The sequence below is a fragment of the Choloepus didactylus genome, chromosome 12 (assembly GCF_015220235.1).
Source record: "Choloepus didactylus isolate mChoDid1 chromosome 12, mChoDid1.pri, whole genome shotgun sequence".
In the NCBI taxonomy this organism is placed as follows: domain Eukaryota; kingdom Metazoa; phylum Chordata; class Mammalia; order Pilosa; family Megalonychidae; genus Choloepus; species Choloepus didactylus.
This window is the reverse complement of record NC_051318.1, coordinates 72,718,552-72,741,866: the sequence shown is the minus strand read 5'-3', so window position 1 is coordinate 72,741,866 and position 23,315 is coordinate 72,718,552. Positions and strand designations below refer to the sequence as shown.

The 23,315-nt window shown below is 34.9% G+C and overlaps 1 protein-coding gene across 8 annotated transcripts in view; it reads right to left on the bottom strand.

Moving 5' to 3' along the window:
- Positions 1-23,315, bottom strand: part of PCDH9 (protocadherin 9) — a 1,016,093-nt gene that overhangs the window by 461,031 nt on the left and 531,747 nt on the right. The gene's annotated exons all lie outside the window — the stretch shown is intronic.

The window sequence follows — 23,315 nt, the reverse complement described above, 5'->3', positions numbered from 1 at the left end:
TTTCTCTGGCTTTTATTAGCCTACAGAATGGTTAGGAACAAATGGCAGGGGTTTTCTGGGAACATTTTATAATGCCCCCAGGGACTGCCACCTTGTTAAATCTACTTGCGGTGGCAGTTGTCATTTAAATACGATGTTACAACCTGTTAGGACACAGAAGATGGACTGCTGGTAAAAGCCCACAATCAAGGAAGCTGCAATGACAATGGCAAAAGTCTAAAAGACACTTGCAAGTTGTCTTTCCCCCCACTTTTGCCCAGCAGGCACTCACAAACTATCTGCCTAACTCTGGTTTAGCCCAGACACACCGTCAATTTACATGGTTTCACTGACAAGTCATGCTTGTCGTCAGTCATTAGGTGCTGCCCTCAATGGAGCTATCTTGTAGCACGCTGGCTTCAGAAACAAACAGACATTCGTTACAGCAAAATCGAGAGAAACTTCCAGATGTTCCTGGTTCCCCTCCCTCACATCAAACACTAAACCACAGGGATTTCAATATCTTACTTTGCTACTGCATGAACACTCTGCTCCAGTCTAAAGAATGCATTCGTAGCCCATATCTTAATATTAACAGTTCTTGCTCTATGTGTGGCCGGCCACTGTGTGTAAGTGCTTCCCTTCCTTTATCCTCACACCAGCCAAATGAAGTAGATGTCATTATCATTCTGTTTTCACAGACATGGAAACAGGCTAAGAAGGAGAAAGTCTTTGTGTGGAGAAAAAAAGCCAGGAAGTGGTAGATCTCAGGTTTAAAGTCTGACAGTTTGTATACAGACCTCACGGGTTGAATCTCTAAACTGAAAGCCTTGCCCCCTCATCACCTACACAAATGTGAGCCATCTTTCAATTCTACTTGAAGCCCTTTTCCTTATCTGAAGTCTCCCTCAAGAAGTTCACAGTGATATTCTCCGTGAAGGAATTCATAGGATTCATTTACAAAATGACTTAGAGACACATTCTGTGTATTACGACTTAATTTTTCTAGAATCTATGCCTTATTCCCCCTTAGTAGATCATAGGCTTAGAGAGAAGAGACTATTTTTTACATTTCAAATATTTTCTTATAATGACTAGTAACATGTCTTCCACACAGTAAAAATTGTAAAATTAAAAAAAAAAAATCCTTTGACATAGCCATAGCTAGGAAATACCTGGAGTTATAGCACACTACAAATACATATATATATATATATAAATGACACCTTGCTTTAGTCTTATACTTGCCTCCTTTAGGCTGATCAGTTAAGAACATATATTTTAATTGCCATTTTGACCCTTAGTTGTTCCAGAAAATTGGTCATTTCTCTGTTTTAAACTATCTGTTGGTAAATTCTTATTGATCAACACAGAACAAATACTTGAAACTATGTGCACAGAGTATAGAGAGCTCCTAATTTTTTTAAGTCATATTCGAAGGGCACACAGACAAACATGAGAAGGAGCAGAACAGTCTCCAACAGTGGCCAAACAATTACTGGCCAGTAGATTAAGTTGTCTTTAGTTCCCAAGTACACAAAAATATTACTGCATTCCTCCCTCAGAAGTTTACTTATTGATTTCCCTGTTGTTTTCCTGATAGAAAAAAAAAGAAAGAAAGAAAATGAAGGCAGAGCAAGATGCCAATGTAGCAATGGCATGGAGATTATGACTGTTTAGAAAGAAATCATAAAGTGATGATAGACTCTAGAATTTACAATAAATAAGTGGCAGGCTTGAAGTCAGAAATCATGGCAGCCAAGTCACAGCTATGTTATAACCCTTGGCAAGTAATTTAAATTTTCCAACTCTCATTCCTGCATCTGTAAATTTGGTTAAAATATATTCTACCTTTGCATTCCACAGCTGTTTACACTCCTAATCATCAATATTATAAGAAATACTGTCAAGATTATAATCATCATTATCACTACTCATTGCCATTTTTTCTGGGTAGCTTTTGATGAATTGTCATGAAGAAACAAAACATAGCACTACAAATTATTACCTCAAATGTCCACAGTTAGTCATCAGTTAGTGTTGTCTGGTGATATACATTCTTTCATTATCTACTTTTGTCATTGGTTGGCATTTTTAGGAAGCAATGTAATTAAAATTATTTATTGCAAGGAAAACCTTTGAAGTTATACGTTCACAGCTACTCTATACAAATTTAAAACAAGAACTGAATTATCTGCTTTGTCTATGAACACCTGCTTCTTTTTTATATATATAGTGGTAGGCATTGTCTCTTGTGATTTGAGTGTAGTCCTATCTTAAAAGAAGCATGGCCTGCTAAAAGCAAGATATAAAGAAGGGAAAAGTATTCATCTAATGTTCTCTGTTACATAAATTGTTCACCTTATATGAATATAGGCTCTTTAGAATAATATAAATTATGTATGTATGAAGAAAGTAATTGTTTTTCATTTCATGTCTTAGCAAAGAAAACAATGTATTAGTTCTGATCTAATTAAGAAGACCTGAAATATTTTATTAATAGAGATTTATTTTAGTGCTTTTTAAAATGCAACTTGCATTTACTTCTGGGAAACTTGTTATAGTTTTCTAAATCAATAGTCAGAATTAAATAACTACGATATGACTGGTATCTTTAATATCTTAAGGGTGTGCCATCAATTCAGTAATATTTCAAGTCATACATAGAGGTCATCCAATATGGTCAATTCGTAGGCTCAATGAAATGTTTACATCTAAAAGAACAATTTAATTTCAGTTTTTCCATGTACTGCACAAAGTTAGTGGACAAAATAAATATTCTGTATCCTCTAGAAAATATGCATTGGTCTTATCTACTATCTCTGTGTGAAGAAGGGTGTTCAGTGGTAATGTAATCATTGCTTAGTTCCTACCACTTTACCACATTTGTTTATAAGTGAGTAATTTGCTACCTAAGGGATTTGTTAATAAGTGGCAGACCTAGGATTTGAACAGAAGCTTATCTGACACCCAAGCCCTTATTCTTTCCTTCAGAGGAAGCGTTCCCAGTCAGGGTACAGGACAAGCAAATTGGATGCCACTCAGTTTAGAAACTCTCAGATAAACTTATTGGCTAAATTCTGGCCATACCTTCCAACATAAATCTGAAAAAGAGATTGAATATAGAGAAATGGAACTTTTGCAAAAGCCTATTCCAAAAGAAATAACCTGGGTGCTATTAGGTGCAGAGAAAAGACATGTAGATCTCCCACATAAAGAAGGATCAGACAGAATTTGGATACTTGCAAGTTAAACTAAGAGGCCACTCAAGAGACAGTATTACTATGGAGAAACACAAGTTATTCTTGTGGGGCAATCAAAAATCCCAATAAGCCAGGCTTTGTTTATATGGCCAACCTGAAGACTATGCTTGATTCAAACTCAAAAATACTAGTATGATGGTGATGGTAGCACAACATTGTGAACATAATTAACAACATTGATTGTTGCATATATATGTATGAATGAATGTGGTTAAAAGGGGGAAATGTTAGGTTGTATACATGGTAATGGAACAAAATACAAAAAAAAAAAAAAAAAATCCATGGAATGGCACTATATAAACAGTGAACCCTAAGTTATGTCATAGACTATTGTTAATAGTTCAATTATAAAAATGTGCTTTCCTCAATTCTAACAAATGTTCCACAGCAATGCCAGGTGTTAATAATAGGGTGGTATATGGGAATCCTGTATTTTATGTATGATTGTTCTGTAAACCCACAACCTCTCTAATAAAGGAAAAAAAAAAAAAAAAAAATACCAGGAAAGGCACAGACAATAACATCCATGATTCATCCTCTGAGTTTTCTGACTACAGTATAAGGATTTTCTATTCTCCAGTATTTGAAAATGTGAAGTAACCATTCTTCAAAATTCTAGTTCATTGATGTCCATTGGTTTCATTACTTTTCTATGTTTTTCACTTATCCCCTGTATTTTGCATTGTATTATCATATTTTTTTCTTCTAGATCCTACAGAAATACATTTCATAGGTGTGCTGGTTTAGATATGTTATGTCTCCCCAAAAGCCATGTTTTAATCCAATCTTGTGGGATATTTGGATTAGGCTGTTTCCATGTAGATGTGACTCACCTAACTGTAGGGGAACCAATTTGGTTAGATATTTCCATGGGGGTGTGGCCCTGCATTCAGGGTGGGTCTCAGTTAGATCACTGGAGTCCTTTAAGAGGAGCCAGAGCTGACAGAGATGCTTGGAGTTGTGGACAGAGGACATCTGGAGATACGAAGATAAGAGATGTAACCCAGAGTTTGCCCTGGAGAAGCACAGACGCCAGCCACGGGCCTTCCCAGCTGACAAAGGTGTTCTGGATACCATCAACCACTCTTCAATGAAGGTATCCTCTTGCTGATGCCTTAGTTTGGACACTTTTATGGCCTTAGAACTGTAAATCTGAACTTAATAAATTTCCTTTATTAAAGCCAACTCATTTCTGGCATTTTGCATAACAGCCGCATCAGCGAACCAGAACACCAGGGTTTTCTTCTTTCATCATATCTTTGTATGTTCTCAGACTTTTCATTTATTCTACACTCAATCATTACTGTGTGTGGCTTTCTCCCAATTTTAAAGACATGTACATTGAATTTCCAGTTACCTACTGGACATCACCTATCCTATATTCTATTGGACTCTAAAATTTTAGTACATGCACAATAAATATGTTTTGAGTGGATTGATAAGTATGCAAACTCAAAGTCATTCACATTTTTCCTCTCTATAAGTTTTGTCACTTAATTCCCATATTTACAGACACCGCCTATTTTACAACCTAATTGTGAAATTATATTGCACAGCGCACTCAACAGTTTTCCTTTTGGACCTTTCATTTTGTGCTGTAAGATTACTTCTTTCTTCAGTCTTGACTTTCCCCCTCCCCCCCTTCTTCCCACACTCTATGCTATAAGTCCTGGAGGATAAAGTTCCAAATCTCTTAGTTTGAATTCAAAATTTGTGTTGTGGAATTAAGCCTTGCTCTTTTCCACCTCAAAAACTTGCCAATGCTTTTCCTTCTCTTTAATGGTTCTTTGTCCATCTGTACTTTTCAATATGTTACCAAAATTCCAAGTTCGTCATTCAAAGGCCACCTTGTTTGTAAAGGCTTTCCTAATACTTGCATCTAGATACACTATTCCATTCTTCTAAAATGTTTCCTCTTTTAAGAAATTTATCACATTCTGCCTTCTTTTACAACTATTTGCAAACTGATTATATACATCAGACTCAGTAAGTTTTGCTTTGTCTTTTCCAGTAATGTATGCCTGAAGCTCACTGCCATCATCCCTGTACCTCTGTTCAACCACAATGATGTAATATTAGCTTTGTAATGAGTATATAAGCTATTTAGATTATCATGTATCCCATTTATTATTTATATATGAAGATTAATCTCTCTGAACACTTCAGTTTTACTCATGAATAAAAACGACTTTCAGAATACATGTGTAGGTGTCTTATGTAAAAGTGCTTTTCTACTTTTTAAGGACTATTTAAATCCAGATGTGCAAGAAGTGTTGATCTAGTCAGCATGAAAGTAAAAGTGGAAAGCTCACATTAGCTTGAAAATAAAAGTTTATGTACATTTATACATGCATTGAAGCCAAAAAAGTACACGAGTTTTCTTTATTTGTGATGTGGATTTGCCTCAATTGCTTCACCAACAATGCAAGTTTCCAAAATCTAATTCAGTTTACAATTGTTCCAGAAACTACTGATTGGAAATCAGTATACCATGGCAACTCAATAGTCACATAATTTCAATGAACAATTACAATAAATATAGCCACCTTATATTTATATAGCACTTGTGCATTTTCAAAGAATTCTCTCAGCTATTGCCTTATTTCAGCCTCATAGTAGCCCTGTTTGTTAAATACACAGCACACACACAGTAGAAAATTCATTGTAACTACATGCATATTTTTACATGCTATTTTAATCTGCTCCATTAGAAACACATTAGCTATATAGGTTAATATGTTATCTCCAGTGACTGTATGGGGGAAATCTATGGAAATTTAAAAATTAAGGTCAAGTTGCATTGAAGGTCAAATAAGTCAATACACAGGTTTTCTCATCTACAGATCATGAAGTATCTATATTAAGGGAAACACATGTATTTATCTAGCCAGTAGTGTATATGCCGTCTTTATGAATGAATTCGGCTTGTATTTACAAAGACTGAGGTTTGATTTTAATCTATAATGTGAACCCCATCTTCTCTGGGAATCTAGCACCAAACAGGTTACTAATAAAAGACTTATACAGCCCTCTAGTGTTCCAAAGCTAAAGACCCCCAATACAAACTACATTCAAGTGTGGCTAAACTCATCCCCTCACCCAACTCCTTTAACGTGGAGTCACTGCAGACAATACTATTGCTAGGAGCACATATTATTTAAACTACCAAAATTACAGCGTTGGCAGTAGGAACTGCATTGCTCTCACTCACATCACTGGGGAAAGAGCACTGAGTACATGACAGCCTAGAAAATGCCTTCATGGGGAGAAATGCTCAGATAAGTCAATTTTCTGCAGGGAAAAAAAAAGGACAAAATAATTTGCTGTGTACTTACTTAAACAGCTGACTGAAGAGTTTATTATGTTTGATTGTGGGCCTTCAGCAATAGTTATTGCTTCCTTTTCCTTTCCTTCCTTTCTCCCAATGAATTTCCATTGACAGAGCCTATAGCTATCCTCTCAGGAATCATATAAAATCTGACATTGCTAAAAAAATTAACCTCAAAGAGGTGTCTTCGGGTGTTGCCTTTCAAATCAAATTTTAATAGATGACTGCAGGCTGAGAGCTCATTCTTTATAACCTAATACTAAGGAAGATTCACAAGCTGTCCCTGGTCTGCAGATGGAGCTGTTGACAAAACAGTACTATCCACTCGAGAATAAGCAGGGCACAGACTTCAGCTTTATTGAATGTTTCTTCCGTCTTTTTTTCTTTTAAGGACTATGGCCTCAAGTCTATTCTAAGCATTAGCTTCTCACTTAAAAGAAATTCATCCTTTGAAAATTAAAAGCAGCTACAAAATTTGATGATCACTGTCTATCTTGGTTACACAATTGGACCACATAAAGTCTACATATATAGGAATAGAGATATGCCAGTGAGGTGATTCAAATACATGGATAAACCACATAATCCTGAGAAACTATGCAACAGAAACAAATTCTATGTGTTATTCCCTTCTAAATGATCACACTAAGGTATTTAACATTTAGGAATCAAACAATATTTTTTAATGTAATTATATATATATATATATGTAGAGAGACAGAGAGAGAGAGACACTGAGAGAGATAGAGACAGAGAGAGACAGAGACAGAGAGAGGGGATGTGGGGGAAGCGAGAGAGAGTCCTCCACCATAATATAGCAGGTAGTGACTTAAGTTACTTAAGAAAACTTAAGTATGGCATGGGCTAATACAGAACTGTCTAATTTTAAAGTTGGAAAGAACTAGTAGAAATTTTAAGGTTGGAAAGAACTAGTAGGTAATCCAGGCATGAATTGATAGAATTTCAGAATAAGAAGAGATCTTAGAATCACTCATTCATTCTTTCAACAAATGCTTTAAAAACACCTATGTGAATGGTTACATTTATTTGGTACTAGGATTAAATAATCATCTAAGCCATCCCCTGCTCTCAAGAAGCTTACAGTTAGGACCCATAACAGACACATCCAAGGGTTTAGTCCAGTATAAAGGACAATGTGAACAGAGGAAACGTCTCTAATCATAAATGCAGGTGGTCTGTCATCAAAGGCAATTTAAAAGTCACTTAAGGTGAAGTTTCAAGGTCATCTAGGAAAATTTCACCATTTTACAGAAGTAGGAGCTGAGTTGGCAAAATATCACAGTATATAGGTTTCAAAATCAGGGTCAGACACGAGCCTCCCCTGTTTTGTTTCCGGAATTCTTTCCCCAACAAAATACATTTCCCCATGAAATATATATTAGTATTTGTTCAGAATGGAATTAAAGAACCAAACACCAGAATGCAAGCAGGATGCTGCCCTCAGCCATGGCTCACGGACTACAGCAGGAGTCTCCTGGACTTGGTCCTGAAGAAACATTGCATTAAGGCTTTAAGAATGACTGACAATATTTTCTTTAAGTTTAAACATTTTTCTTTTACCTAAATTTAAATTCATATCAAGTACTAAGAATTCTACTGGCATAGCTAATATAACAGAGGGACTGAATTGCTGTCATTTTGGGGAGCTTAACGTATGTTAAGAAATAACACTGGCCCAGCGTATTGTCAAGATATCTGTCCTCCTGTGTTTTGTGGCTGGAGGAGTTAAAAAAAAAAAACAAAAAAAAAACCAAAAAGATACCTGATTATTTTTGATTATTTTAACTTTTTATGGGATAAGCAATAGAAACTACTTGTATATAGATTCTTTTGCATCTTAAAATTACTATAATAGCTGTCTTTATTTCTCAGAGGAAAAATAAACTTAATCACTGTAATCACCATTGGGAAAATAAACCCACATATTCTGCACTCACTGAAATGAGAGAAAGAAAACATGTATTATATTTGTAAACATGTGGTAAATGTCATAAAATACTAAAAGTATGATAATGTTTTTCATATTTCATATTAAAGTTATAATATTTTAAATCATGGTCAGTATCTTTAGTCTTATCTCCAAATAGATGTTCTCAGTATCTCAGTTTTAAAAATATATATTGAAAATGGAAAATGACATATTTCAAATGAAGGTAAATGCTTGCATTGAAAAGAATGCATTCCACGCCACCTGCTTAAATCTGGCTAACATGGAAAATAAATTTTTTAAAAATCCACCATTTTATATCCAAAGCTCCGACTGGACCACCTTTGGCTATGGAGGATTGTGTTTCTGAATTTCTTTTTAAAACTTTACACATCAGTGCACAAATCAATGACAAGTAGACCAGAGGATGCCCATGATATGAACAAGTTTATTTGGTATGGGCCTCCATATGGCACGGAATAATTCTGCCAATCTTCAGTTCACTTTCTAAGTTGTAAATGTGAATGAAACATCATTAGCTTTGAAGGAAACTTTAAACTCTTACTCTGCCATCAACATATCATATGTTAACATTTCAAAGAGTAAACATTGCCATGGTCATACTATGCAAATTAACGAAAATAATATAACACTTCTTAATTTGGGCAGGTTAGAAGTATCATATTTGGTTTTGAAGAGACCTTTAAGTAGTTCAAAGTACTTCATCTACAATAAAATACTCAAAAAAAGAAGTCCTGAGATGAAATATGATTGTGTTCATTCTATAGCTGTTGATTAAAAATTCATATAGATTTCAAGAAAAATAACACTGCTAAATTTTATTTCAGTTCTTTAAGATAGCAATACCAAAGAAGCAAATTTCTTTGAGACTATACACTGCTTTGAGAACATATGCATGGCATTATTTAGAGTTGTGCTGACAAAGCAATTATATACAATATCTATTCAACAACTGTAGTACTGTAAAGTGATCAATCAATAGAGAGTTATCAACATGATACTGCAAAGTACTGGACACACTAGGAGATATAAACAAGCAATCAACCATTTGAAGAGAAATGTACAACATGGAAAGAGGACAAGGAACTATATGTGAAACACCTGAAGAAAAATGAGCAGTACCAGCAATATCTACTATGAGAATGCATGTGATGGAAGCATTTAAGGTTTAGAGGAGAGTCACCTCATTTAAGATTTAGGTGAGATTCATCTCACCTAAAAGTCTTACAATACCCATAGACAAGAACAGAAACTAACAGGGATTTGTAGGGAGCTATATAAATATATCATTGTAGCACTGTGACTTGAACATAATAACTACGTAATAAATACTTGCTGAAAATGTTATTACATAGTCATACTTCACGATTTTATTATATTCACTTGTTTTTAAATTTAAAAATGGCAGGGTATTTGCAGATTCCTTTCTATGGACAATATGCCAATTGTTTATATACCCAAATGTCCTAGAATCGGTTAGCTGTTTTCAGAGTAGCAAATAAAATTGTTTTAGCAGGCTTTATAGTTTTCCAAATTATATATACAGTAGGTTGAACTGCATCCTCCTAAACAGAAATACGTAACATATACACATGAAAAAAGATGAAGCCTTTATTAGGTGGATGCTAGTAAATTAATCCTAATATCAGAAATGCAAAGTGGAAATGAGAGCTAGGAAGTTCTGTTTCCATCTGTAAGACATGTTTAAATGCCAAATGGCATAGTTCCAGTTAACAGTTTCAGAAGAGACAGTAGCACACATTGACACCTCTCCAGCCACACATTAGCTCACCACTTTAAGAAATTAAATAGAAATGAGGGTGGAATTTTCAAGTGGCATTTAGCAGTCCTGCTGTTTAGAGTACAGTAAATCCCCATAGGGATATCCCAGCTGAGAAATCTAGTTAACATCCTGTTGTTTTCAAAATGCATTTATACCATCAGGTGAAAATATTCTATAAATGCAAAAAGTCATCTGTGGGTGACATCAAAATTGATAGCTGTGAGCGTCTTGTCTGAATTTCTGTAAGAGATGTCCGTAATGAAATCTTGACTAAAATGTGGTTTCAAGAAATGCATTACCAAGAGCATAAACACCTTGTTAATAGTGGCTGTGCACAGCACTGGCCTAAGGGGCTGCTGAGTGATCAACGTAAACCAAAATATCAGAAAACAACTGTGTGGGTTGCAGGCAAGTTAATTTATAAGGTCAGTCAAAGAAAAAAACATTATCACACAATTGAAGTTGCATTTCTTCCTCAGGAGAGTATTTTGGTTTATACTGATTGCATCAGGGACACCCTCAGGTGATCACAAGCATTAATTTGTGGTTACTCTCACACAAATGTATCAGTAGGTGGAAAAATATGGCCTGTATAAGAAAAAAAAAAATCACTGTAAAAAATTTTTATTGTTATGCATTAACTGATTGTTTTAGAAGATATCTGAATGAAAGGTAAATGGCTAAGCGTTATAGACATCATATCATATGTTTTGAAACTTCTCCATATTAGGGGTTGTTTCTCATTCTTTGCATGCCCAGCACTTATACAATGCCAGGCACACTGCAGGTGCCCTGTAAATATTTGCTGAATTAAATATGTGAACATTTCTTAAAGGATACATACTCATCAGTGATGTAAATATTTTAATCAATAATTGTATTATACTAGAAACCAGTTTAGATCTGGGAATCAAAATATGTGTTCTAATTTCTTTTGCTAAATCTGAGACTTAAATATTGTGATGTAACCCATTTATAACCCCTAGGTTATTCCAGCAATAGATTCAATGAAACTGGGTCTAATGTCTAACCTCCATAGTCCCAGACTGTGATATTTCAAAATAAATTCAAATAACAATGATTCATATGATATGATACCTTGAGCACATATAATCATGCTTTTTCCTTCAGTAATCATTTTTATTTGATTGTAATTTGCTACACTACAAATAAATATAACACTATTCTATAATCATCCTATAAAAGAGCTTTTGAGACCAGCTTTGGATAATGTGCTTATTATTAAGCTATTGTCTTTCAATCCGAGCCTACTCATCTAGTCCCTGTTTCATGATATAGATGCTGGAATTCTGCAAACCACATTTCTTTTTTGCCAGGTGGCTCCCAGGAAAGATACACCAGTATAAGGCACTAACAGGAAGGCAGAAGGAGGGGAGAAGGAACTTGCTTTTTCCTATTTCTACTGCTGCCTGGATGGTGCATGGAAAAAATGGCCCCTGAAGATAGAGCCTTTACGTTTGAGGAGAGAATGTTCCTGCCCTGTTCCTGACAACATCATCCAACCAATGGCTGCCACTGTTGCAGCAATCGGTTCCAGTTGCACTTAGTTTCCAATTGCAGCTTCATTCTACACTTTCAGACTCACCATAATCCATAAGAAGTACCATTAGTGGCACCTGTTTAGAATTACAACTCCAGGAGACCCCTCATCTGAGCTATGGGGTTGGAGTTCTCTCTCTATGGGACCTGACCTCAAAGCTCTTGAAATATCGTAACCACACAAGCAGACTCCTCTCCTCAGAGTTGTTTCCCAGCTCCACAGGGTACCTCCTCTGAGTTTCTAGGTTCTGATAATTCACTTCCCTTTGCTCCCCCAGACTAAGGATGGTAATGATTTCCAGCAATTCCAGTTTCAATGTTCTCTTAGTGTTCTCACTTTACTTCAGTTTTCCAATCTCTCCTTAACCATTTCTCTATCCTAAATACTCTACCGTGTTAAAATAACCAATATGGTTTCTGTTTTCCTAACTCTCTCCTGACATAGGGCACTTTCCTTTTCTTTTTTTTTTTTTTTTAAGTTTTAGTTCCATAAAGTTTTAATGTCCCTAACTGAGCTTGAATATTAGATGAAATATAATTCCCATAATATTAACTTAATAATGAGGTGATCAGACTTGGTATGATAATGTTATGGCCAATTCAATGTTTCCAATAGTTAAATGAGTAATGTTATGATTTGTATTCTGAAAATAGATGTTAAAAAGCAATTAGCTTTAGATGGAGTGTATGGTATGTGAGTTTATCTCAATAAAACGGCTTTAAAAAATCCAAGCAAAGACAAAGAGCACAAAAAAGCAAATAGAATAAAAAGACAAGGAAAAAAAGCATGAAAAAGTAGAATAAAAAGCAAAAATAAAATGGTTCAAAAAATCATATATATATACACACACATATATATATGTGTGTGTATATATATACATGACTGACACTGACCTGTGACTTTGTTTACATACTATTTATGGCTGCTTTCACTCACAGTGGTGGAGTTGATTAGTTGCAACAGACAGTATACCCTGAAAACCTGAAACTATTTACCCTCTTGCACATTTCAGACAAGTTAAAAACAAATAAAAAATAAGAAAACAATTTTCTTTGCATTATGATGTACTTATTATGATTCAGAAAATATGGGCATGATGAAGAAACATAACAGATTTAGTTGGTTATCCATTTTGGATTTTTAAAACCTTCACTATATTGAAAACTGAATAAACTCATGAATTATGTATTTTGGTGATTAAAAAGCAGGCCATTAGGTATTTATTAAAATTCACTTGTAAGTAGAATTATGCTACAGGTAACATGTGAATCTGGTGGAGATTTTACAAACTCATTTTTCAGAGACTGTATAAAGCTGAAGAAAAGGAGAAATAATTTTCAATTGTACTAAATTAATGATCTCTGAAGCTTTATTTTATAACAGCTCAATATTTCAGTAGCCACTGATGTGCTTTTTTGATAAGTATACAAACTATTATAAGCATAGTAACTGAAAAGTTAACATGTGCTTTTTATTTGTGAAACTACCTATATTTTATATAGGGCATGAGGCAACCATTTTAAAATAATTTCCATACTCATAGCAATATCAGGCAAAATAAATATTCTCCAATCTTTCTGTGAAGAAAAAGAATTATTCCTCATTCCTTCACTGGGTATTCTATTATATATATATATATATATATATATATATATATATATATATATATATATATATATATATACGTGTGTGTGTGTGCGTGTGTATTTATATTTACACAAACCACCACTTTTGTGGGGAAAAGAAATTATCTTTCTTACAGCAAAATTGGATTGCTCTGGGAAGATATTTTGCTTAACAATACACTGTGTAACTCTCCTTTTGTCCAATCAAATAGTTACAGTTACATTACCTCTGATCTATAGACCAAAAGATCTAATGGGAGCTGAACTTTTGATTTTGAAGGACAACCTTTACTGGTTGGTGGGACCTGTCAGGCCAGTTAGCCTGGATCTAGAGGTAAAGGACAGACAATCTTATGTCACAGGTGGAAAACAGGCTACAGGTGGAAGAACAGGAGAGAAAGGCAACTGACTCAGGTAGGTAAAGAGAACTTGCATCACGCAATGGTCCCAAGGTCGAAGCATTATTTATGGAACTATATAAAGCAATATTCCTTGTTTCTCTGACAGTATTTTGAAGTATTAAAGTAATAATGGCAAGGCCATTCTTAATTTAAGATTTTCCTAAAGCAAAGTTTCTGAACAATGGCACTATTGACGTTTGGACCAGATAATTGTGTGTGTGGGGGGGGGGCGGGGGGCGGGAGCAAAGTTCTGTGCATGTTGAGCAGCTTCCCGTAGATGCTAGTAGCACCACCATCCCCATCCGTGACAATCAAAAATGTCTCCAAATATGGTCAGATATCTCCGGGAGAGGGGTGGGCCCAGAATGGATGGAGAACCCCTGCTTTAAAACATCGTTTGTGTTTACATGTTGCTGAGCTTTTAAGCAATTAACCACTTTTATTTCACATTGCACTAGTGCTGCTGCTTTTATATTTCAAACTCCTCTCTTGTAAAAGAGGGGATTTTTTCCTTTTTTTTTTTTTGTTTTTGTTTTGTTCTTAACTGATTAATACTACTTTTCTGTCAAGTCCATTTTTGGTGAGAAACAATTTCTCTTATAAAATCAGGCTTTAATCAGTACAGCAGGAAATAATTATTTAATGACTATTAAATATATGACATCTCACTTAGCACACTGGCCTACTTGTGTTTCTGAGATGTTGAGAAGTATAGTGGATTGAATGGTGGTCCCCAAAATGATAGATCCATTTCCGAATCCCTGTAATTTATCTATGTGACCTTATTTGGAAACAGGTCTGTGCAGATGTAACTAAGTAAAGGATCCCCAGAGCAGATCATCCTGGATTATCTGGCTGGGCCCTAAATCCAATGACATGCATCCTTATATGAGACACACAGAGGAGAAATACACAGAGAGGAGCAGGTGAAGAGAAGGTGTAGGCAGAGTGATGTGGCCACAAGCCAAGGATCGCCAATGATGGCCAGCAGCCCCCAGATTCTGGGAGAGAGCCATGAGTGGACTTCCCCCTGGGGCCTCCAGAAAGTGCAGCCCTGACAACACTCGATTTTGGATTCTAGCTGCCAGAACTGTGAGAGAATAAATTTCTGTTGCTTAACTGCCTGGTTTGCGGTAACTTATTACAGCAGCCACAGAAAACTAATACAAAAGACAACTACAAATTAGAAGTACTATACTCAATCTCATCTAAAATAAGATTTAAAGTTTTTACTCATATTGCCAACATATTGCTCAGAGTGAGAGCCTAGATTAGTTTGCTGATTTTCTTTCAAGTCACCATGCTCTAGAGCGTGTGTGTTTTGACCTAAGAATAAAAATATCACATAGCGTTGTCTACAGCTGTACCAACCATGTTAATTTAGAGACCTCGGACACATGTAAAACAACGCATCTGCTCCTGTTCCAGCGCCAGTGGGGCCGTTTGACTGTGTGATGCAGGGAGCTAGTTAACATGCACTTACCGTAGCAGACCCCGGCACCTGTATTGCAGACACTAATCAAAGTGCTCCTTCACGGGGTGAAAGAATCGCTATTTGTAATACAATAATTAGGCTGAGTAGAAAGGCCTGTGAAGTAAATCAATCTAGTCTGCTCTCGAGATCTGACTCCATTCTCTTGGCAGATTGTTAACATAATGAGACAGTAGCTACAAGAGGTCTCGCAGAAAAGACCGGTGTCATTCCCTTTCCTTCCTTCTTCAATTTTACAAGGCTTCTGAGGACATAATTGTGATTAAAACTAATATGAACCACTGATCAAACATGGAATTCTCAGCTTTCAAAAGGTTATGAAAAGGATGAGCTAGAATGTATAGCAGTCTGAATCCATTTTGCACAACTTCTGAGCAGTTGTCTTACCACATGCTCTCAACAGAACACAAGAATTCCCGATAAGTAATTATAATTGAGGGAAAAACAGGGAAGAACATTCAAAGGCTAGATGGAAAATACTGGCTTGATTAATCTGAAGTTCAACAAAAAGAAACAAATTAAGTGTTCTTTGTTAATCAGAACCAGACTTTCAAAAGAAAACTTGTTTTATTTGTTCTGTGAAACGTGCTGAACTGGCAAAACAAGGTAACTGTTTTCTTATAAACAGCAAGTTTCTCATTAAGAGGTTTAAAAAGACATGTAAAGGAACATAAAATAATTCACCCTGAGGAATTATTTTCTATCCTTTTCAATGTTTTGAAGTCATCTTTCTATAAAATTTATTATACTCATATTTCTTTTCCTCTTCATAGGCATATGGAATTGACTTCGAGTTTTTCTATGCTCACATATTTTAAATTTTTATGGAATTCTGGTTTCTTTAAAGGTTAGTTTTGTCTGAAGCAAATATACACCCCATTTAAAAGTAAAAAATAGAGATATTTGCATTCCATAATCTGTACCAGAATAACACATTTACTTGAACACTTCAGGTATTTTGAAATAAGGAATAGCATCCCTCTTGAGCAGTGAGTCTGTTTTGGAAAGAATTGTGCTACATGTTTCTCCTTCATTCAGATTTTTGCATCATGGCTACTATACCCAACAATCATAGCATATCATAAATTCATGTTTACTCATTGCTCAGGCCATCTGACACTTGAGATTAATTCAGGAAAAGTTAAGGGACCATGAAATTCCTAATTATCGTGATTGTCTTTTTGACCTAGCTATTTATTTATGTTTATTTATGGCTTTCTTCTAAGGCCAGATTCATAGATTTCATCAACAACTGAATGTGCTGTCATTGCTGCAGTTTGGTTGACTTTATTTATTTATTTTTACCAGTAATAAGATAGTTTCTTAGATGTTTGTAAACTAAATTTTATTCCTCTGATAGTCGGTGTTGAGGCATAAAGTTATAATTTAATAAAGAAAATAGCAAACGTTTTCATTTACTCCTGGTTCACTATATGCCCACGTATTTGTAGGTATTGTTATTTCCTTTACAGACGAAGAAACTGAAGTTTAACAAAATGAGTAAGTTGCCCAAGGTCAGGAGTCTGGGGAAAAACAGAATTGGTACCTAGGTCTGATTCTGAAAAACATGGCCTTAACCAGAAAGTGTGCTGTCCAGAGAGCATTCTCATTTCTATTCCCTCGTATTTGCATTATGTTTCATTTTCAAACGGCCACATAGGCAACACTGACTCATACAAGACTCAGGGATACAAAGAAAGTTAAATTTTCACGATTTCCTGAATTAGCACTTCCTTTAAGAAATGAGTTCGCATAAGAAAAAAAAAAAACTGCAAAGGGAAACGTCGAAATTATGAAGCACTAAAGAAATTTAAATTGAAAGCAAGAATTTCAAAGTGCAGATATTTTGTTTTAGAAAATAAATATATGAATGTGCTATGACAAAAGGGACTATGAATCATCACATTCAAATTGGTATCGATAAAGCTTCCAGTTTTCCAAGGGAAAACGAAAATGTGGCATGTGAATTTCATTTGAATATTTCTCTCTCTAATGCTATCGCTGTTATAGCGAGGCCCTTCTATGGACAGAAAATACGTCAGTTTTGGAAAAAAAAAAGTAAAAATATATTCTGTAAATACTGTGCATATATACACACACACACACAAATGCACACGCTTCAGGAGATGTTTATAAAAAAAATGAAATCACACATTGGTTATAAATTAAAACAAGACTTAATACTTCGACTAAAAATGTTCTTAAATAAATACCAGTGTAGATTATCCAGTATTTTAATATTTCAGTTTACTACTAGCATGTGATACATTGTATTATTATAGAAATTTTTGTTAAATATCCATAATTCTATTCAACACATACTTGGTCCAATTTTTCCTTCGAGGAACTGCCTTCCCCTTCCCTCTCGCTCACACATACCAGCAATTCCACAAATGACTCTACAGTTACTCTGCATTAACAGAATGGATTATATCCTCTTTGTTTACGTAATTAATTGTACAGAGTGCCAGGATTTTAATAAGTGATCTAATGAACAATAGTTATATGTGAGGAAGAGATCAAGCTTTCTGTTACAGCCCTAGAATAATCATCCTCAATTCTCCTTTGATGTTGCTGATGTCTGGATCCAGGAGGGTAATGGGATCAAAATAGTGTATATCAATTTGGAAGAACAAGATACATTAATTCAAATTTTTAAAAAATTCCATTTGGTAAAAACTTTCTTTGTGGTCAAGCATTCTCTCACTCATTGATGTTGATTCAGTCCATAAAGAATAAAAAGTGATGAAACTAAACCCGTCTGTCTTGATTACTCTTTTTATTAGAACACTAAAAATGTAGCATTACACTTAAGGTGTCATTGTGCAGCGTTAAAAACCACTTTTACAGATTTATTTTTGCAAACTCAGGCATTTAAGACCTATACAGAAACAAAACTTTGAATAGTTGCTTAACCTTGATTAAAACAACAAGCTTGTGCATGATATGTTTAATATGTTCAATTATGAAAGAAAATTATTATACATTTAAGAAAAAATATATAGCTTCAATTTTGCAACATGCCTTCACTCTAGTTAAAGCAGAAACCGATGTCTCATCTGTGACAGACAGTTTAGTTGCCTGAGGCTAAGCTGATATAAGCCATAAAACTAGACATTTCTCAGGGCTGTTTTCTTGCTGTAACATTTCTGCCTTACATAGATAATTCATGTTTTATTAAGAGTCTAAATAAAAGCAAATACAGTTGGATTTATTCTTTCCTAAATGTAAAATTAAAAAATGACAAGTATAGCAAGCCTCTGGCACTTGAGAAAACTAAAGTAAATAATAAAAGGCAGTGGGGAGGAGGTTGAGGAAGATTTCCAATTCATTTATAAATTATAGGAAATTATTGCAATGCAACAACACAGAATGATTACAATGGAAATGTCATGAAAAGAAAGAGTCTGGTAAGTGTAACTTTCAGCAAAGGAAAATAAACTCACATTTCCATCATAGTAGATAGGTTGTATGAAAACATACCCTAGAGAAACAAATTCTCCGGGTGCTGGTTTAGAAAATACAAGTGGCATAAAATGCCTAATTTGCTCATTTTTGTTCAATACGTAGCCTCTGAAAATATATTCTTCCTTACTTGGAGAAATATTACATTGGTATTGAAATAGTAGTACTCTGAATTATACATTTCTAATGCTAGATGTTTTATTATTATAACAATTTGTGTTAATGAATGATTAAATATAAATTTTAGGTGAATTTACAAATTTTATTTTTAAAATTGTTATGCACATCAAACGTGGTACTATAAAATGTATACCTTTTCTTTAATCAAAGAAACATATTCTACAAATGGTTACAAAGATTTAAATTTATAATGATGGTTTACACAAGAGAGTGCTTGCGGAAGAGATAACTCACTTCCTTCTATTTGTGAAAATAAATAAGATTCATTGGGACTATTTTATATTGCAGGAATATTACCTATAGCACATGTGCTTAGCAGGACATCATTTTCTAAAATGAAGAACAAAGGCAAAATATATAGCATGTAAACTGTTGCTATTATAATAATATTTATAGGTAATGTAGTAAAGATTGCTCTCCATGCTGGCATTAATCAAATTTGAATACTAGCACATTTCTCCCAGCTTAACTATATGTTGATTCAACTTATTTGCTGTTTGTATTGACATTGTCCTAAATTATAAAGTTAACTAGAAGAAAACAACAAATTGCCCAATCTGCCACCACACCTAAATAAAGTTAACCTCATCTATTGTAGAAGGAAAAGCTTGAAAATGCCTGAAAAACAGTGTAACGTATGGTGTTTTCCGTAAATAAATTTATGTCCGTACATATTTTAAAACATTACAGAAATAAATCCTTTTTAGGAATGTAAAAATATATTATGCAAAGAAATAAAAACTAAAATAAAATGCCCACCTCTCTTTTTCCAAAGAAAAATCTGCAATTTCTAGATATAGAATTAAAAGAATTAAGTATGCTAATAATGGAGAAAATAATGTACACTAAAACTGAATGAACAAAATGAAATTACAAGTTAAAACTTACCTGGGGATTTAATTCAGTAACCCATATAAATAATCATAAACATAAGAGGACTATAGGAAACTTGATATTACAAGTAATAAATATATTCAATTGTTCATTATTGAAAGCAAAATTCCTTCATCTCATGACTACTTTTCCTTGGCCGTGTAGGCATCTGATTTGAGACAATTTCCTTTGAAGTTATTCATCAGCTATTGATCACAACCCGAGTGGCTGTAATGAAATACTTTGGGGAAAAATAAAAAGCACACTTGGGGCCAAAAGATAGCTAACATCATGTAAATGAGGAGTCATTAATTATAGCTGAGCCAAAACATGAAGATTAGAGTATGTATTTGAATGACAGAAATACTTTTTAGAAGAAATAATTTAACATAGAAATGCTTTTGAACCTGGGAGTTAAAGCAAGACAATGAGATTCAGTATCATCATCAATGAACATCAAGAGCATTCCCAGGTATAGGGAATTGTAGTGGGTTATGGTGATACAAAGATGCCGGGCTAGAATCAAAGACCCTGTCTAAAAAGGACGTAAGAGTCACCTGACCTTGTTTCAAATTCATTCTCTTAAACTCACTAGCTGTGCAAATTCAAACAAGTTCTCTAACCTCTCTGAAACTCCATTTCTTTGACAATACAGAGGAAAGAAACAAATCCCAAATTTTGTTTTTGTTTTTTAAGATTGTATGGTAGATGGAATCACGTCCCTCTCAAAGATATGTTCAAGACCGAACCCCAGGTCCTGGGGGAACAAACTCATTTCTAAGTGGGATCTCTAACGATGCTATTAAGATGAAGTCAAATAAAACAGAGTGGGCCTTAATCCAGAATGATTGAAGTCCTTATAAGCCAAGGAAATTTGGACATAGAAGTATAAGCCACAGGAGGAGACAGAAAGAGACAGATCGTCACATGATGGGAGCAGAGAAAAAAATGCCAGCATGGCACCACTGGAAAGCTATGGAGTTCAGAGGAGGTATGGCCTGCTAATCCCTTGATTTTGGACTTCTACTCTCCAAACCATGAACCAATAATTCCTACTGTGTACGCCAGTTACTCTGGGGCATTTGTCATAGCAGCCCTGGCAACCTAAGACAGATTGCATCCCCTGAGACATAAATTGATTAGTAAAATAGCTGGTGATTATTACATGCTCAACAAACCTTAACTGTTAGTAGTTGTCCTAAGGGTGGTGGTAGGAATATTTATTAGTTAACAAAACCCCCAAACCCCCCACATATCTAGAAAGCTAGGGCATAAAACAAATTGAAAGTGCCAAATGATGTTTTATGAAGTAAAAGCAGATGAGGAGTTATGACTGAAAGGTTAAAGCTCAGAAGCTATGAAAGATGAAAGACCAGCCATAGGTTTTATTCCTTACCCCATGAACACTTTGGAAGAGTTGAGACAGAGAGAGTTAAGAAACAGGGAATTTAGTTGTCAGAGAAAAGTTTAAAGAGTCAGCTCTCAATGGCTCAGGAAGGCTGCTGATGAAGCCAAGAAAATGGGTTATAGAGAACATGAGACCCAGTCATGGAGCCTCTTATATTTTGGAGCTATGTGGCGTCAGTCCAGGAATGCTGGACTCAGTCCCAGGCCTTCAGGAAGACAAATACAGGATCATAGGGATGAGATCAAAGTTCTAGGACAAAGATAAGGCCAAATCTGAGTAAGTAAGCTTTCAAAGTAATAAGTATGAGGTTCCTTAAAGAGCTTCCCCCACATCAAATATTTAAATTTTAGCAAAACTTTTTTTTCCCTCCTAGACATGAAATATACTGTTGATATAAATGAAGTGAATTTACTATAAGAATACTTCATCCACAATTAAAACAGCATCATCTAGGAACCTAAGCAGTTGCCATTTAACACAGGTTCAGGTTGTTAATTTTAGCTTCTTTTGTCATTTTGAACACTACAGAACATCTTTCACTGGTTCCTTGATCTGTAAGTGTCTGTGCTGTTGACTTATTTCAGTTTTGAATTAGGGTACACAATAATGATGAAGCACTTAGAAAAAAACAAGTGACAAAAACAAAAAGCGGCATATAAAGTCAGCTATAAAGCTACAGTAACCCTCAAGTGTTGGCAATTTAAAATGACCTTGTCTTAGTTTAGGCAGCACTTATTTCAGTCTCACAGAGAGACATGCTCATCACTTTCATTTGTTAGCACTGATCAACTTAGGGATAAATTAGATTATATAGGCTCTTTTACAAAAGTCATATAATAATTTTTAGTGGACTCACCAGTGGGAGGAACTCCAGAGATTATGAAAATTGTAAGGATGAAAAATTCATAAAAATGGATAAGGCATATGTTCCTCTATCTACTCAGGTCATTCACCTACCTTGGTTGTGCCAGGGGTTGTGTGGCAGGAACTGATCTAATCACAATCAATTAACTTATTGAATGCTTCCTGAGTGCATCATTTCTGAGTGCATTGGATTGCCAAGCAACATAATAAAAATATAATATTTTAAAAATTTAAGGTTTAATATGCTCTCCTTGATAGGTGCTTCTTGTCCATCCTAGAAAATTTTTTTTTTTACTTCTTTATCTTTATACCAGAAAAACAGAAAATTCTTCACTACAATCTTCTTTACTTTTTAAGTCTTTTCAAGGAAAGATTTGAATTATACACAAGAAAGCCCTTGCATTTTAATTCTTCTTATGAATTTAGAAGTATGCTTGCTGATATATTTTTCTTTTATCTGGTTGGGTTTGAAACAGCTAGAAAACAAGTGCATTTCCAAGCTGTGTTCTTTTAGATGCTGTTTCCACAACATAGTGAACTTGCATTAAGGAAAACTATACAAAGCAGTGGAAGACTATAGACTGATACATAGAGGTCTCCTTAATGACAATAAGTCAAGTCTACATTCCAGTTTTGGAAAGTGCAAGAAGACTGTGAATGTAAACTATCCCACAAGTTATTTTCCACATCAGAAACACAGAGATGTTGAAAATACATGGCTTCCTCAGTGTAAGCATGTGACCCACATAATGGACACTGCCTTCAGTGATCGGAGAATCAAATTTGCAATTAAACCACAGGCACTGTAGCTCAAAAGTGAAGTGTTGGCAAAACAAGTCCTGACTTCAAAAATAACACCCAAGAGCAAAAATCCATGACATTCAGCTGTTGTTTAGACAGAGATCATTCATTCTGCCCCCAACCAAATTTTCAGAGGTTTGGTTTAGGGAGCTGATTATCCCACCCAAAAAGTGTCATAGTAGTTATGGTGTTCTCTGATATATCTTTGGGAAACATCCTGATTTTAAGTAAACCCTCCGTTGAGGGACAAGATCAGAATTGAGATTGAAAGCTTTAGCCATAAGATAGTCTTCAGGCTTTTTCATTTGTAGTGTATTGTGAGA